The sequence below is a fragment of the Sinocyclocheilus anshuiensis genome, unplaced genomic scaffold (genome assembly GCF_001515605.1).
Source record: "Sinocyclocheilus anshuiensis isolate Anshui unplaced genomic scaffold, SAMN03320099.WGS_v1.1 scaffold329, whole genome shotgun sequence".
Classification (NCBI taxonomy): domain Eukaryota; kingdom Metazoa; phylum Chordata; class Actinopteri; order Cypriniformes; family Cyprinidae; genus Sinocyclocheilus; species Sinocyclocheilus anshuiensis.
In genome coordinates, this window is record NW_015540881.1 from 876,986 (window position 1) to 891,501 (window position 14,516).

Below are 14,516 nucleotides of genomic sequence, written 5' to 3' on the forward strand. Positions count from 1 at the left end.
GGGTAACATTGTGAAATAAATAATTTTCTCTAATACACAATGGCCACAATTATTGTTACCCTTATAAATTCTAGAGTAAACTAACTCTATAAAGTATATTTTCAATCATATTTACATTTTTAGCACACCAGGGTGAAATTATCCAGCCATGACTTTTCTATTTCTCAGGAGTATAAATATGAGGTAATACGAAGGACAAATTCCCTTAATCATTCATCACAACAAGAAAAAGCAAAGAATATAGTTCTGATGTGCAGTAAAAGATTGTTAAGCTTCACAAATTAGAAAGTGGCTGTAAGAAAAGAGCTAAAGCATTGAAAAAGAATTAACAACTTCCAGTCAACAGAAAATATTACAAATCTGCCTGGAAGAGGACTTGTGTCTATATTGTCTTAATGCAAATGAAGGAGGAGAGTTTGAGTGGTCAAATACTATCCAAGGATCACAGCTGGCGAATTGCAGTAGTTGAGTCGGAAAGCCTCAAAAAAAAAATTTCAAACAGCACCTACATCATCACAAGTTGTTTGGGAGGGTTTCAAGAAAAGAAACGCTCTCAACTGAAAACAAACTCAACATATTAATTTGCCAGACACTACTGGAGTAGTACACTCAAGATGGGTTTGGTGCACACAGGAGTAAAAAAGTACCCCATGTGTACAATGAAATATATTTCTGTATCTTTAATGTTGTGGGCCTATATTTCTGCTGGAGGTCCTGGACATCTCGTTCGGATACATGGCATCATGGATTCAATTAAATACCAACAGATAAGAATTTAAAAACGGACTGTCCATGCTAGAAATCTTATAATGGGCCAAGGTTGGATCTTACAACAGGACAATGATCCAAAAACAAACATCAAATTCAAAACAAAAATGGGTCACTGAGCACAAAACAAATATTCTGCCATGGCCATTCCAGTTCCCTGACTTGAACCCTATAGAAAATGAGTGGGGTGAACTGAAGTGAAGAAGCATCAACATGGAGCTGTGAATCTGGAGGGTCTGGAGAGATTCTGGATGAAGAAATGGTCTCTGATCTCTTGTCAGATGTTCTCCAAACTCCTCATTCATTGTAGGTAAAGACTTTTATCTTGGCAAAAAGACAATGCAAAAAGTATTGAATAAAAGGGTACCATTAATTATGGCCAATGCATATTAGAGAATAACATTTATTTCATAAGATCCCCCCCCCCATTTAAAATTTTCATTCTCCAACGAAACGTTAGATTTTTGTACATTTTTCAAACGAAAGATCAAATGGATAAACAATGCAGATTTATTTTCACAGCCTTTTGAGATCATATTTACCAAGGGTACCAACAATTCTGACCACGACTATATGATGTGGTAACTTGGACCAAATAAAAGTAGCACAGTAATCTCCATATACACACACACACAAGACAACAGACTAGATGCAGAGTGACTTTATTTCATGAAAGTGAGGGAACACAGTGTAGAGAAAGGCACGTTCACGACTTTTGGCACGTAGTTTTTTCACTTGAGATTCAGCAACATGAGCCCTTTCCTCTGCTTCTAGTTCATGCTGCAGCTTACGGAATTTGCCGGAAGGTGAATGTTTGCCTGTTCTTAGTATTACAGGAGGCAAACATGACACCCATATACTTTAGACAATACCAACCAATAGTCAACCAAATCCTGAAAACGGCCTATGTTTTTACGGTCCTCTTCAGTCTAGGTTCATACAACTAAAGATTATTTTTTGCTATTTATTCTGATCTTTATTAGACTTAAACACTTGCTCATGTAGTCTAAATCATCTAATCCCACCTGATACGCAAGTTCCTTGATGCTGCGTTCATATTTACGGATTCCCTTAATAGATTGCCTGCTTTTCTCTCTGCAGATTGTCTATCTGCTCTCCAAGTTCAGCCACACTTTCAGCTTGTTTCTTCCTCACTGCTGCCAGCAGTGGCCTCGTGTTGTAGAGTAGCCTCTTCAAGGTCTCTACGAAGTTTCTGAAACTCTGCCTCTCGTTTCTTGTTCATCTCAATCTGAGCAGCTGTAGCTCCTCCAGCCTCTCACTGATCTCCTCCAGCTCTCTGACTAAATCTGCTGTTTCTCCACCTTGGCTCTGGCAGCTCTTTCTGCCTCAAGTTCCTCAACTCGAGCCTAGCACAAAACAGAAGTTGAGTTTTTTTTCCACTCCAAAATGCACAGTGCATTGATCATCAGAAGAGATCATTGGGTATGGTAATATAAAATACCTGCAGCTTCTTTTATATTTGTATAATGATGTTTTGCTCATCGTCAATTTAACTGTTGAGCAGACTGATTTCTGTCACGGCTGTGTCGAAGAAGGCACACGAGAATGATGATACGAACAATAAGAAGTTTAATAACATTCAGGTCAAGATAATCCACAGAGATGATGGAGAAAACACACACCTACACGAACGTAAAACCGGACAAGGAATAGAACTAAGGAGTGAGTTTAAATAGGCAGACAGATGATGACACAGGTGATGGGAATTAACTAATGGGTGCTAATGAATCAATGAACTAAACTAGGACAGGAACAGAACCAAATATGGGCACAGACGAACTAAACAGACCAGAAGACTAAACGGAGTGAAAAACAACAAAAAGAGTTCATAACTCTTACCATTTCAAAGTCTTTTCTGAAAATGAAATTATGGCCTTTATATCATTAGCATATTCAAACATCTAAAACAACAGTAATGTGCTAATAAAGCAGTTGGTCTTACTTCTTCAGTCGTTCTTCCAGTTGCTGTTTGTCATTCTCGAGGTCCATTACGCTCTCCTGGGCTAACTTCAAGTCTCCTTCAAGTTTCCTCTTGGCTCTTTCTAGATCCATTTGGATTTTCTTTTCTTGCTCTAGAGATCCCTCAAGCTAACGGATTTAACAAAAAAGCTTAATCTGCTGCAACAAATATGCTCCAACAACAACAACAACATTTTACTTAATAATAATAATAATAATTACTTACATCATCCACCTGCTGCTCTAGCTTTGGTGAGAGTGTTGACTTTGTCCTCCTCACTTTGCAGGTCATCCAGTGGCTGCTGATGAGCTTCCTGCAAGGCCTTTTTCTCTTTTGTTAGCTTGGCAATGATATCATCTAAAGCTGCCATTTCCTCTGTCAGGTTCTTTACCGGAGTATATAAAGCTAATATTAGTTAAACGTTTTATGAGAGATAGACATCCCTTTTCACAGTTAATTGCAGTTTGTATTAAACCTTGTTTTCAGTAGCATGTTTTTCTTTCTCCACTTTAGCCAGAGTCAGCTCCAGATCATCAATATCTTTCTTCAGCTCTGAGCACTCATCCTCCAGCTTTCTCTTCTTAGCTGTGAGCTCTGCGTTCATCTCCTCCTCATCCTCAAGTCGCTCTGTGAGCTCTTTGGCTTTTGCCTCAAGCTGGATCTTGTTTTTGATCAGACCTTCACACCTCTCTTCAGCATCACAGAGATGATCTTGTTCCTGTTTGCATTGAAAAGATTCAAAAGATTCATGCGAAAAAAAAGGATGCATATTACTATTTATTCCAATCTTTTATTAATGAACTTTTACAAACATACCGCCTGCACTTGAAGTTGGAGGTCATTCTTTTAAGAATAGTAACCATTTTTTTCTTCAAGTTCTTTTCTACAAGCCTCAGACTTTGCATAGGCTTCCTTAAGCTTCAAGAACTCCTCTTTCGTATTGGCCATTTCCTTGTCTGCTTCAGCAGATCTCAGTAATGGTTTAATTTTAAAGAAGAGTTTCATCACCAGGGCCAATTCTTGACACTCAAGAATGCACGTACATTCCACTGAATCACAAGCAAGGCATCCCTTTTTTATTTGTGGAGAATGCATAAAAAATACAATCAAATGCCTTTTAAAATTCAACTGCACATATAAACACACATTGCTAGATTAAGTATAAAGTAATGTATGGGATGATTATTACCTGCGTTCTACCATCTTTTGGTATTCAACCCTTGAAAGAAGACCTCGAGATCTAGCTTGAATTCCAGTGATTATTTTTGATAGACGCTCATCTCTCATCTCCTCCAGTTGGCCTAAAAGACCAGCCTTAAAAAATACCTAGAATAATAATGGACGTTAAGTTCACAACCTTTTTCTTTCACAGCATTTTACACATTCCCAGAAGGTGGCCTTACAAGACATACCTTAGTGTGTCCAAACCTGTATTGCTGGTGGTCTATCTCAAGAGAACTCAGCAGTTTCTCTGCTCCTTTCTTGCGGTCTATGAACTGTCCCTCAGGGATAGCTGCTGGGTTTAAGATCCGATATCTGCAGAATCACAGAAAGTGGTATTTAAAAATAAAACAAGCAGGTTTTGCGGTAGCTTCTAGTCATTTTTTTTCTTGGTACCTCTGTTTGAAGTCTCCATACAGGATTCTGTTGGGGAATCCTTTCCTGCAAATTCTGATGCCCTCCAGTACACCGATACAGCACAGTTGATGCATGACCAAAGGGTTCTCCATCACCCCAGGAGTCTTTGTCTCATTATGGATGATGCACCGTACAAAGTGAGGATGAGTTGATCTCAGGTTTGTCATTAGCTTGTTGAGATTCTCCTGTGAGGAAACACGTATTAGCACATTTGACTAGGACAGACCAAATAGTTTTTTAGAGATTTTAGGTATTGTCAGGCTTTGACATACCCTGTGAAGTGCAGACACTGTCTGGAATGACCCTTTCTTCTTTTCTTTTTTCCCACTTGCACTGTCAGCCATGGCTGGACAAAATATAAATCAAAGGTTTGAGTTTTTGTAAGTTAGGGAGTTATTTATAAACGTTTAATGATAGAGCTAAAATACCACAAGTTTTCCTTGACACAGTGTGGACACTATTGCTTTATAGCTTGATTTTGAATCATCACATGGCCTCACATTACTTCAAATTGAAAGTGTCCTTTTTTTGTAAAGACATTACAAGCACACCTGACTCTGCACTTGCATAGTTGGCAAATAGATAAGCCAACAACTTCAGTGAGGATTTCTGGTACAATCCAACCACAGTTTCATTGAGGGGGTCCTTATTCTTCACTAGCCAGTTGTTGATGTTGTAGTCCACTATACCAGCATAGTGAACCAAGGCAAAGTGAGCCTCTGGCTTCCCTTTCACTATCCTGTGTTTCTGGAAGTTGCTTGATTTCCCAAGGTGGTTGTCATAAAGCTTTGCTTTAAATGTTGCATCACTGGCTTTTGGAAACATGCACTCCTCTTCAAGAGTGGACATGGTGCCCATAGGCTGAAGGAATCGGGAATATGGAGAAATGATCCAAAGTCAAAGAAATGCATATATAATTTAATTGTAATGCTTGTTGTAAAAATTAGCCTACTCACTTTCTCAATGAGATCGATGCAGGCCTGCAAATCCATACTGAAGTCAATGAACACCCATTCAATCCCTTCTTTCTTGTACTCTTCTTGTTCCAGCAAACATGTGGTGGTTGAAAAACTTTTGCAGTTTCTCATTGGTAAAGTTGATGCAGAGTTGCTCAAAGGTGTTGAACTAAATGAATTTGTAAAAGCATCAGTTTTATGCATGAAAAATATAGATACTTGAAATGCTGAGGTGTAATTTATTGTGTTAAGCTAAGCATTCAGTTCTCACTTCAAAGATCTCAAAACCAGCAATGTCCAGCACTCCAATGAAGTATTGGCGAGGCTGCTTTGTTTCCAGAGACTGATTGATTCTCACCACCACCCAGAGGAACATTTTCTCATACACTGCTTTTGATAAGGCATCAACAGCATAGTTTACCTGCAATAATCAACGCATGAAAGTTTTGTTTGATTGCTTTTTCATTCTCTCATTGTTGTCAACTTGAATTGTGCTTGAATACCTGCTGGACATTGTGTCCCTTGGTGACCCACTCATTTCCAACTTTGACCCTTGGATGACATAGTCATAGACCCTTGATGAGGTCAGCAGAATTCAGACCCATTAGATATGCTGATTTGTCAGCATCTGTAATTCAAGATTCCTTACATAAAGCATGACTGAAATACAGCTGTTCACAAAGGTGATGCCATTTGAATTTCCTGCAAGCTTCCATTCCTTACCTTCAGTCTCATCAGCTTCTGCTTGTTCCTCTCGCTGCTTCTGCTTGAACTTCATGTTGCCATAGTGCAGGGGTGGGCAAACTTGGCCCTTCCAGGCCACTTTCCTTCAGAGGTTAGCTCCAACCCTAATCAAACACACCTGAACCAGCTAATCATTGCCTTCAAGACTACTAGAAGGCTACAGGCAGGTGAGTCATATCAGGGTTGGATCAAATCTCTGCAGGAAAGTGGCCTGCAAGGGCCAAGTTTGCCCATCACTGCCATAGTGCATAATTTTCATTATATAATAAAGTTATTTTCATCTTGTGTGAAGCCCAATATATCAAAAAAGGCACTCTGTGAAAGTAGAAAACTTGAGTGTTTGACTGCCTTAAAGCATGACATTACTATTATGTGGCCAAAGATCATCATGGTTTTTAACCAGCTACTCACATCAGTTGCCATTAACTCCTCAGCATCATCAATGGAAGCAACCGTGGTCTCTCCCTGAGAGATGAATGCGTAGTCACTAGTAACATCTCTGTTTATACCGTTTCAGTAGAAGAGAGAGAATAAAAGATTACAAGTCTATGCTTTGTATTTATTGAGTATCTGAGGTTGCTTAATTTGCTCACCAAGGATCTCAGGTTTTTTGTTGGATAAGATTTGATAGAAGATGTGATAGTCTCTCTCAGCCTTTAACTGAAAGATCACACGGGACTTCTCCATAGAAAGAACATAGTTTTATGAAGTAGTACACTTTAATCTATTATTTACATTTTCACTTATTAAATAATCATTTAAGATTGTTTGTGAAGACAGAGCAAAGGCATACATGTTTTAATGTCAGCAGATGCCAGTTTCCTCCTTGTATCAAAGTGAATTCGAATAAATTTTCCCTAAAAAGATATGTAGAAGAGCCATCTTAGCCATCTTACATGATGCTGCATAAAATTGACTATGCTCAGCAATTTTGATTTACTACACATTCACTTACAAATCTTGAGGAGTTGTCATTTCTGATGGTCTTAGCATTACCAAAGGCCTCCAAGGCAGGGTTAGCCTGAATGATTTGATCCTCCAGGGTTCCCTAGATGAGATCAAATCACAAAAGTAGGTGAAACATTTTTAAAACAGCTTGCATTAAAAGCTTATTCAACAAATTTATATTTGTCCCTTCATTAACGTGGAACCTTGTTCTGAGCAGATGCGTCCTTCTTCCCCCCACTTGCTGCAATGCTGGCAAATTACTGAATGACTCTTTTAGTGTTCACAGTCTTCCCAGCTCCAGACTCTCCACTAAACTTATAGAAACAGTATTATGGTGAGAAATGGATGACATGACCACAATGTCCGTATCTCAGTGTCCTGAATGTGTGTGTTCTAAATTTGCAGGGTGTAGAGGTCAAATTTTTTTTCCACAAATCATTTGTGATATAGCCTAGTAATATAACAGTTTTAGAGTCCCCTTTCATTGAATGGACAAGAGACACCTAGACTTTCTACAAGATGTCTTTGTAGAAGTAGTAGCCATATGGGTTTCAATGACAAGTAGGTGAGTAAATTACACTATTTTTATTTTTGGGCGAACTATCCCTTTAACACATTGCCAAAAGACTACTATATCTCTGTAAATTTACTCAGAAATTAATAATGTTTTGCATGCGGTATGTTTTGTCACTTACGTGATAAGAATAGACTGGTTTTCTCTGTCTGTACGGAATAACAGAAATATACGGTTTTATTTATCAGTGTTTATTTCATTATTTTGTATTTTATCATTTTTGTTTGGTTTGCTTATTTTTGTGAGTATCACCTGCCAACATGTACTGGTAGGTGTTATCAGAGATGGAAAAGATGTGGGGAGGAGCTTCACTCCTCTTTTTCCCTGTATAAGCTATAACCACCTCCTGATTGTACACTGGCAGCCACTTGTAAGGGTTGACAGTGACACAGAATAGCCCGGAGTAGGTCTGTAGAACAGAAACATTAGTAGAGTTTTCAACTAGAGGTAAAGGTTTGGTTTCAAAGAAGAAGCTGAGACTCCTGTATACTCACATAGATCATCCATGCTGCATAGCGCTCTTTGAGATTATATTACAGCACAGCTGGCTCATGGAGAAAGGTCAGCATTGCCATGTCTTCAATTTTATCAAATTTGGGGGGATTCTGTTGCAGAACATCACTCTCTTTGACAGTGATAGTCTGTACAAATAAAGGAAAAGGTTTAAAGCAGGTTTTCCAACTGAATACCCCAAGAGAATTGCAGGAGGACTGTGAAATTGTCAATGGCAAAGTATATTTTTTAATAAACATAAATGTATAAAAAAATCTAAACATTTGATCTTATTAAAAATAGTTTCAATTGTTTTCAAATAACATGAGATGATGTAAAATTTATTTAAAAAAATAAGAATTAAATATTTAATAAAAATGAATCATATTAATATGAAAATTATGCATAAGTTGGTGTTGCTTACTCATTTCATTTATCAGAAGGTTTAACTAACAACAAGGCTTGTCAAAAAAAATCTGATTTAGATTATTCTTTAATTAACTGTACAATGTTCAGCATAAATTGAGTATATTGTTCATCTATTCAATGCGTTGTTCATTATGTAGCCTATTTTAAGAATTTGAGAATTGAAGACTCTTTAATGCAATTATTGCATATAAATGCATATTAAATGGTTTTAAATGTAAACATATTAAATGTTTTATATCTTTGTAAAAGGAGTTCATATCAGTAATGATCTCAGATCATATTACAATATCTAAATTATATAGTGGCTGATCAAACTTTCACAGAAACTTTGGTGTTGATTTTTTTCGCAAGTTCATAACAGATTGAAAATTGTGTACTTTTTGCACTGACCTTCCCTCCTTGTGTCTCCACAGTGACTTTGTCACCCTCTCGACTTGTGATGGTGGCTTTAACAAACTCCTCCACTGGATCCGGAACAAAGCATGCCTTCTTTAAGTCAAAGAGTTTGACGCTCCCTTTCAGACTTCCGCAGGTAAGGGGCTGCGGCCCCAAAAACCGCCATTTCAGCATCACCCATAGTTAACCTTCAATTGTAAAAAACAAGAACTTGTAAGAATGCAGTTTAAGTCATTCTTCAGTGCGTGCATCACTAACATAAATTACCGATTAGGTTATTGACAGATAGCAGATGCTAATGGAGGCTCCAGGTGTTTGTGATTCCACCTAAAACACAGAGAAAAATATTCCCATAAACTATATGTAATGATAAATATTGCATAGAAACTTAACAGCAATAGCACACAAAAAACCCCACTGGGACCGATGGACAGGATGCTGAGATTCAGCACAACAGCAGAGATGGGATTTATAACCTCGATTGCCCTAACCCTATATGGCCAAGGACAGCTGATCTGTGAGCCCCCCTCCTGGCGTAAGCACATCAAACACACTAAAACAAGCCAATCTTTAGGTGCCCTGGCACTTAGAGGTGCACCATTGTGAGAGTTCGGGCTGATGGCCAAGAATGCTGAATATCTTTCATGTGAGTCACTGGAATAATTATTCTTCGTCTCTGATTCTTTGGCCCTTCACCTATCACTCACTCATTTATTTATCTAGGCCCCTCTCTTATCTGTAGTTTTGTTGTGGTCCAGACTGTTCTGGCCTTTCCTCAGGTTCAGTATCCACTATGCTGATACTGTGGTTAAATCAAGCCAAGTGCTTTAGTCTTTAGTTTTCATCCCTCCCCTCTTGTGCCCCACCCTGTCAGCTGAACAGGCCCAGCATCAGCTTTAGACTGCTGTACTCCAGAGAACTCAAGCTCACACAGACACATCCAAGCACGTGGCACAATGTCCAAGGCCACATTTACTGCTCTATTTACAGTGCAATACAACTAAAGCCATAATATGCCAAATTAACATTTTATGGTATTACACAGCAGGACAGGAAAGGAACTAAATTCCTTTCATTATATGAGATGAAATTTGAAGTGAATTGGCCATGTAGGAAGTTAAATTGGAATGACATCTAATATCTTTTTTGTGTGTTCTGCAGAAGAAAGTCAGTCATATAGATTTTGAACAAGAAGGTGAGTAAATGATGTCCAATAACCATCTTAATTTAAAATTGTCATTAGATATACATATCAAATCATGAATGTATACTACTGTTGAAAAGGTCAGTACTTTTAATTTTTAAGGAATTAAAACTTTCATTCAGGAAGGATGCATTAAATTGATCAGTGACAGTCAAGACATTTATAAGTTACAAATCTTTCTATTTCAAATAAGTGCTGTTCTTTTAAACTTTCTATTAATCAAAGACTCCTGAAAAAGAAATCAAGCATTGTCAACATTAATAATAAAAAATGTTTCTTGAGCACCAAATTAGCATATTAGAATGATTTCTGAAGAATCATGTGACACTGAAGACTACAATAATGGCAGCTGAAAATTCAGCTTTGTCATCATTTTTTAATTACTGATTTATTTTTTCTACAATATTTCACAATATTACTGTTTTACTGTATTTGTGATCAAATAAATGCCCTGGTGAGCACAAGAGACTTTAAAACAAAACAAGAAATCTTACCCCAAACATTTATAAATGGTAATGCAAGCACCTAATTTCTTTAAGACGATCTACTACAAGCATAACAAACATAAGATTCTGTTTTGACATGACAAAATCCAGCATCCTAAACAGCAATACCATTGCCTTTTGCATTGTTTTGTATTGATACAGGAAAGTATATGAATTTTGAAATAGAAAGGCTTCATTTGAGGCTATGGTATAGTTCCAGGGATATGGCAGCAGGCAGGGCTGCTGATGGTGCTTGTTAGCAGAGATTATCAGAAGACGTCACTAATGCAGCAGATTCCCAGCCAACTTGGTATGTTCACCAGAGAGACTTTTCAACACCTTGTTGATGTTCCTGTCACTCCAGAGCAGAGGTAATGACATTTATTATGGCTAAACTTATATCAGCAATATGTGGGATGCATCTGTTGACTATAGGATAGAAATTGTAATAATACAGTTAGAATAATACAGTTATTTAACCAATACTGGAAATCCATCTGAACCAACTCATCTTTTATGCAGATAAAACATGTAAAAACTGAATAACACTTTACTATAAGATTAAGGCATTCAATTTTAAACCTTTTTTATAATGCTTTTTTTCTATAATTTATAAATATACATGTTATTGTTACTAGTTACTGTATATACAACATCTATAACTGTAAATGCTATAAATGTATTAGTATATGTAGAAATGAACATTAACCAAGGAATTAATAAATCATTTTAACACTTGTAAATGCTGTAAAAGTATTGAACATTATTAGTATTATTAAATTAGAACATATTAACTATTTTATTAATCTGTACAACTTTAAGTTTTACTAAACCAAAAAAAAAAAAGAAGAGGCCTACCTATGTTTTCTTAAAAGGAGTCACAACATCACGTGCTTCAACAAGAGACAGCTGTGATAAAAGTAGTTACTGAAAGGTTTCTGACAGCATTAGGCAGGGGATAACTAGGTGCTAGATGTAACATACATTTGGTGGCTATTAGCCATATATGAGTATTGTGCATTCCTCATTCCTGAGAGGTCTCACAGTCACACCATTCCTCGAACAGCATAGACACAATAGACTAATAATATATGGCCGTCAAACAGTCCTAATGTTTATTTCCAAACAAAAAGTAACAGGATAACAGGTTGTCATAACAATGACTATTCAAAGCGCTTGAATAGTGTGAATGTCTCTTATTAGCACGTTGCCTGAACTCTTAATAAAGATCTAAATAAACTACAGATCTACAAGTTCTTTTAATGAAAAGTGGCATCTGAGGTCAACAACTTTTAGCAGTGAGGTAGGCTACATATATACCATTTTTTTTACTCTTTTAAATCTATACTAATATACCTTACATATAGATATAATAGAAGTGACCTTAGTGCATCACCAGATTTATTTGAAAAGATTTTAATGAACCAAATTAAACTACATCACTGGATCCTTTCATCTCGAAAGTTTAGTATTTGAGACAATGCCTTTAAGACGCATATCGTTGCATCTGTATCTTCTCTGTACTGGATGGATTTAGCAGTTATTTCAGCCCAGTGGCGGGATGAAGCACACCCAGTCGTGCAGCTGCCCTGGATGTCGATCAGAGCTTTAGCTGAGGATTAATGATAAGTGCCAGGGATGACTGTGCTCTTCAGTCAAGAGAACAGAAAGCATATTTTATCTGGGTATCATAAGAACCTATTAAAAGGTTAAATGTAGTTATGAAGCAAAATGGCCTCCAATCAGCCTGTAAATGATTTGAGCCTCGAGATTTGCAACGTAAGTAGTGATCAACAATGAAGTATTTACTATGAAAACAGGCCAGTTATAGTAGAACTATTATTGGAATTAATGCAAATGTTGCCTGTATTGATTATAACAAGTTCACAGGCTAAGAATATGATACAAAGGCAATAAAGGTAAAATTAACTTTTAATGTGTCTAATTGGTCATAAATGAGCATTAGAATGTGTGATGGGTTGTTTCATATTGTAGAACTACAGGATGTTTTAAAAGGTACTATTGTGTGGCTATTTAAAAACATAAAGACAGCTGATAAACCGCAGACATGCTGTTCATTCTATGAGAATGACACTGTGACTCCAGTCATTCCCAAGAGCCCATTTTAAGAGTCTGAACGCCTGGGACGTATTCCTATCAGTGTCATTATTTGTACATGGCATTTCCAGCCTTGAAACATTCTGACATGTACTTACACACGCACACATATATAGTTCTAGCTCACTATAACCTTTTGGTTTATATATTTAGTAACCTAAAATAAATAAGTATTTTAAAAAAATGCAGAAAAAACATGCAGAAAGTAATTAATTTGATTGAATTGACTAAGTATCCTATTGTTTATCCTGTGCAAGCATGAAATATCTGCTAAATGAACATATTTACCGATCTCGTCAGATCTTACAGATGAAGAATTTGTGTACACATCAATTATAATTTCTTTGAGAGAAAAAGAAAAAAAAACTTTTCTTAAAAGATGATCTGCCTTGATACAGTGCAACTTAAAATTTTACTTGATAACCATGAATCCTCAACTCAAGGACCAGGGGGAGTCATTGGATAAGATACCAAAGGAGTAGCTCATTGGTTGAAGAGAGTTATTTTTAAACCCCTTTAAAGCGCCCCCTTCTGGTAAACAGTTGTACACAATTAACACAAGCAGTACCTTATACTGGGAACTGTAGCCATGACTCAGTGAGGTAAATCTGTCCTACAAAAACTCATTCACACATATATTAAAAAGCGTGTGTGTACTTTAACCATACCTGTGAAGGTATCACAAATGTGCTCACTTATTTAGTGAAATATGAAAACTCACTAGTGAGGACATTTTACTGGTCCTCACTAGTTAAAAAGGCTTAAAAATGGGACAAAACATGGTTTTATTTTAATCTAGTGTTTTGCACATGTTTCGGTGATGGGTAGGTTTAGGGGTAGGGCTTGGGTTAGGGCATAGAAAATATCATTAACCTGATATAAAAATCAATGTACTAATATACTGAAGTGTTTGTGTGTGTAAAAACCTTTTGATAAACACTGATATTCTAGCCAAGAATATTTTATTACATCATGCAGGTATCAATAACCTACGTAATGATGTCAATTTGATCATAGTCACTGCATTATTAAAGAGGTCAAATTTCTTCCTAAACATGTTCATTAAAAGTGAAGTGACATGTGGCCAAGTATGGTGTCCCATACTTGGAATTTGTGCTCTGCATTTAACCCATCCAAGTGGGTCAACCCTATCAATTCGTGCGCTTACGCATGCCTCAACAGAGGGCTTACAATGACTTACAAAGATACATAACAGCTACAAGAGTATGCACTACTTGCTTTATGCAAGCACTATATAGGATAAATCACTATACAGGATTTACCCTATTATACTTTATCGACACGAATTAAGGGGAGCCGAGCTCCCCCTAGTTCCCCCGTAGTTCGCACCCTGCGACCCAGAGCAGTGAGCAGCCAATGATGTGGCGCCCAGGGAGCAGTTGGGGGTTTGGTGCCTTGCTCAAGGGTCTCACCTCAGTTGTGGTATTAAAGGTGGAGAGAGCACTGGTTATTCACTCCCCCCACCTACAATTCCTACCGGACCTGACACTCAAACCTGTGACCTTCGGGATACAAGTCCGACTCTCTATCCATTAGGCCACGACTGCCTCCCCATTATTGTATGGACATAACGCTGCATACATTTACTTCATAATAGTGTGAGCTTTGAATAACAGGAGCTACAGATTCAGTCATTGTAGTGCCAATTTAATTTTTTAACAGGAATGAAAACAAGGCTGTGAGAGACAGAAATACATGGCGATTGTTTGGCTGATGAAACATCTTTAGTAAAGACTTTCAATAGACAGAAACTCAGTAAAAC

At 37.2% G+C, this 14,516-nt stretch overlaps 1 pseudogene; it reads right to left on the reverse strand.

The window, feature by feature from the left end:
• Positions 1–915: 915 nt before the first annotated feature.
• On the reverse strand, positions 916–9,252 carry LOC107688457 (myosin-7-like; annotated as a pseudogene).
• Between the last annotated feature and the right edge of the window lie 5,264 nt (positions 9,253–14,516).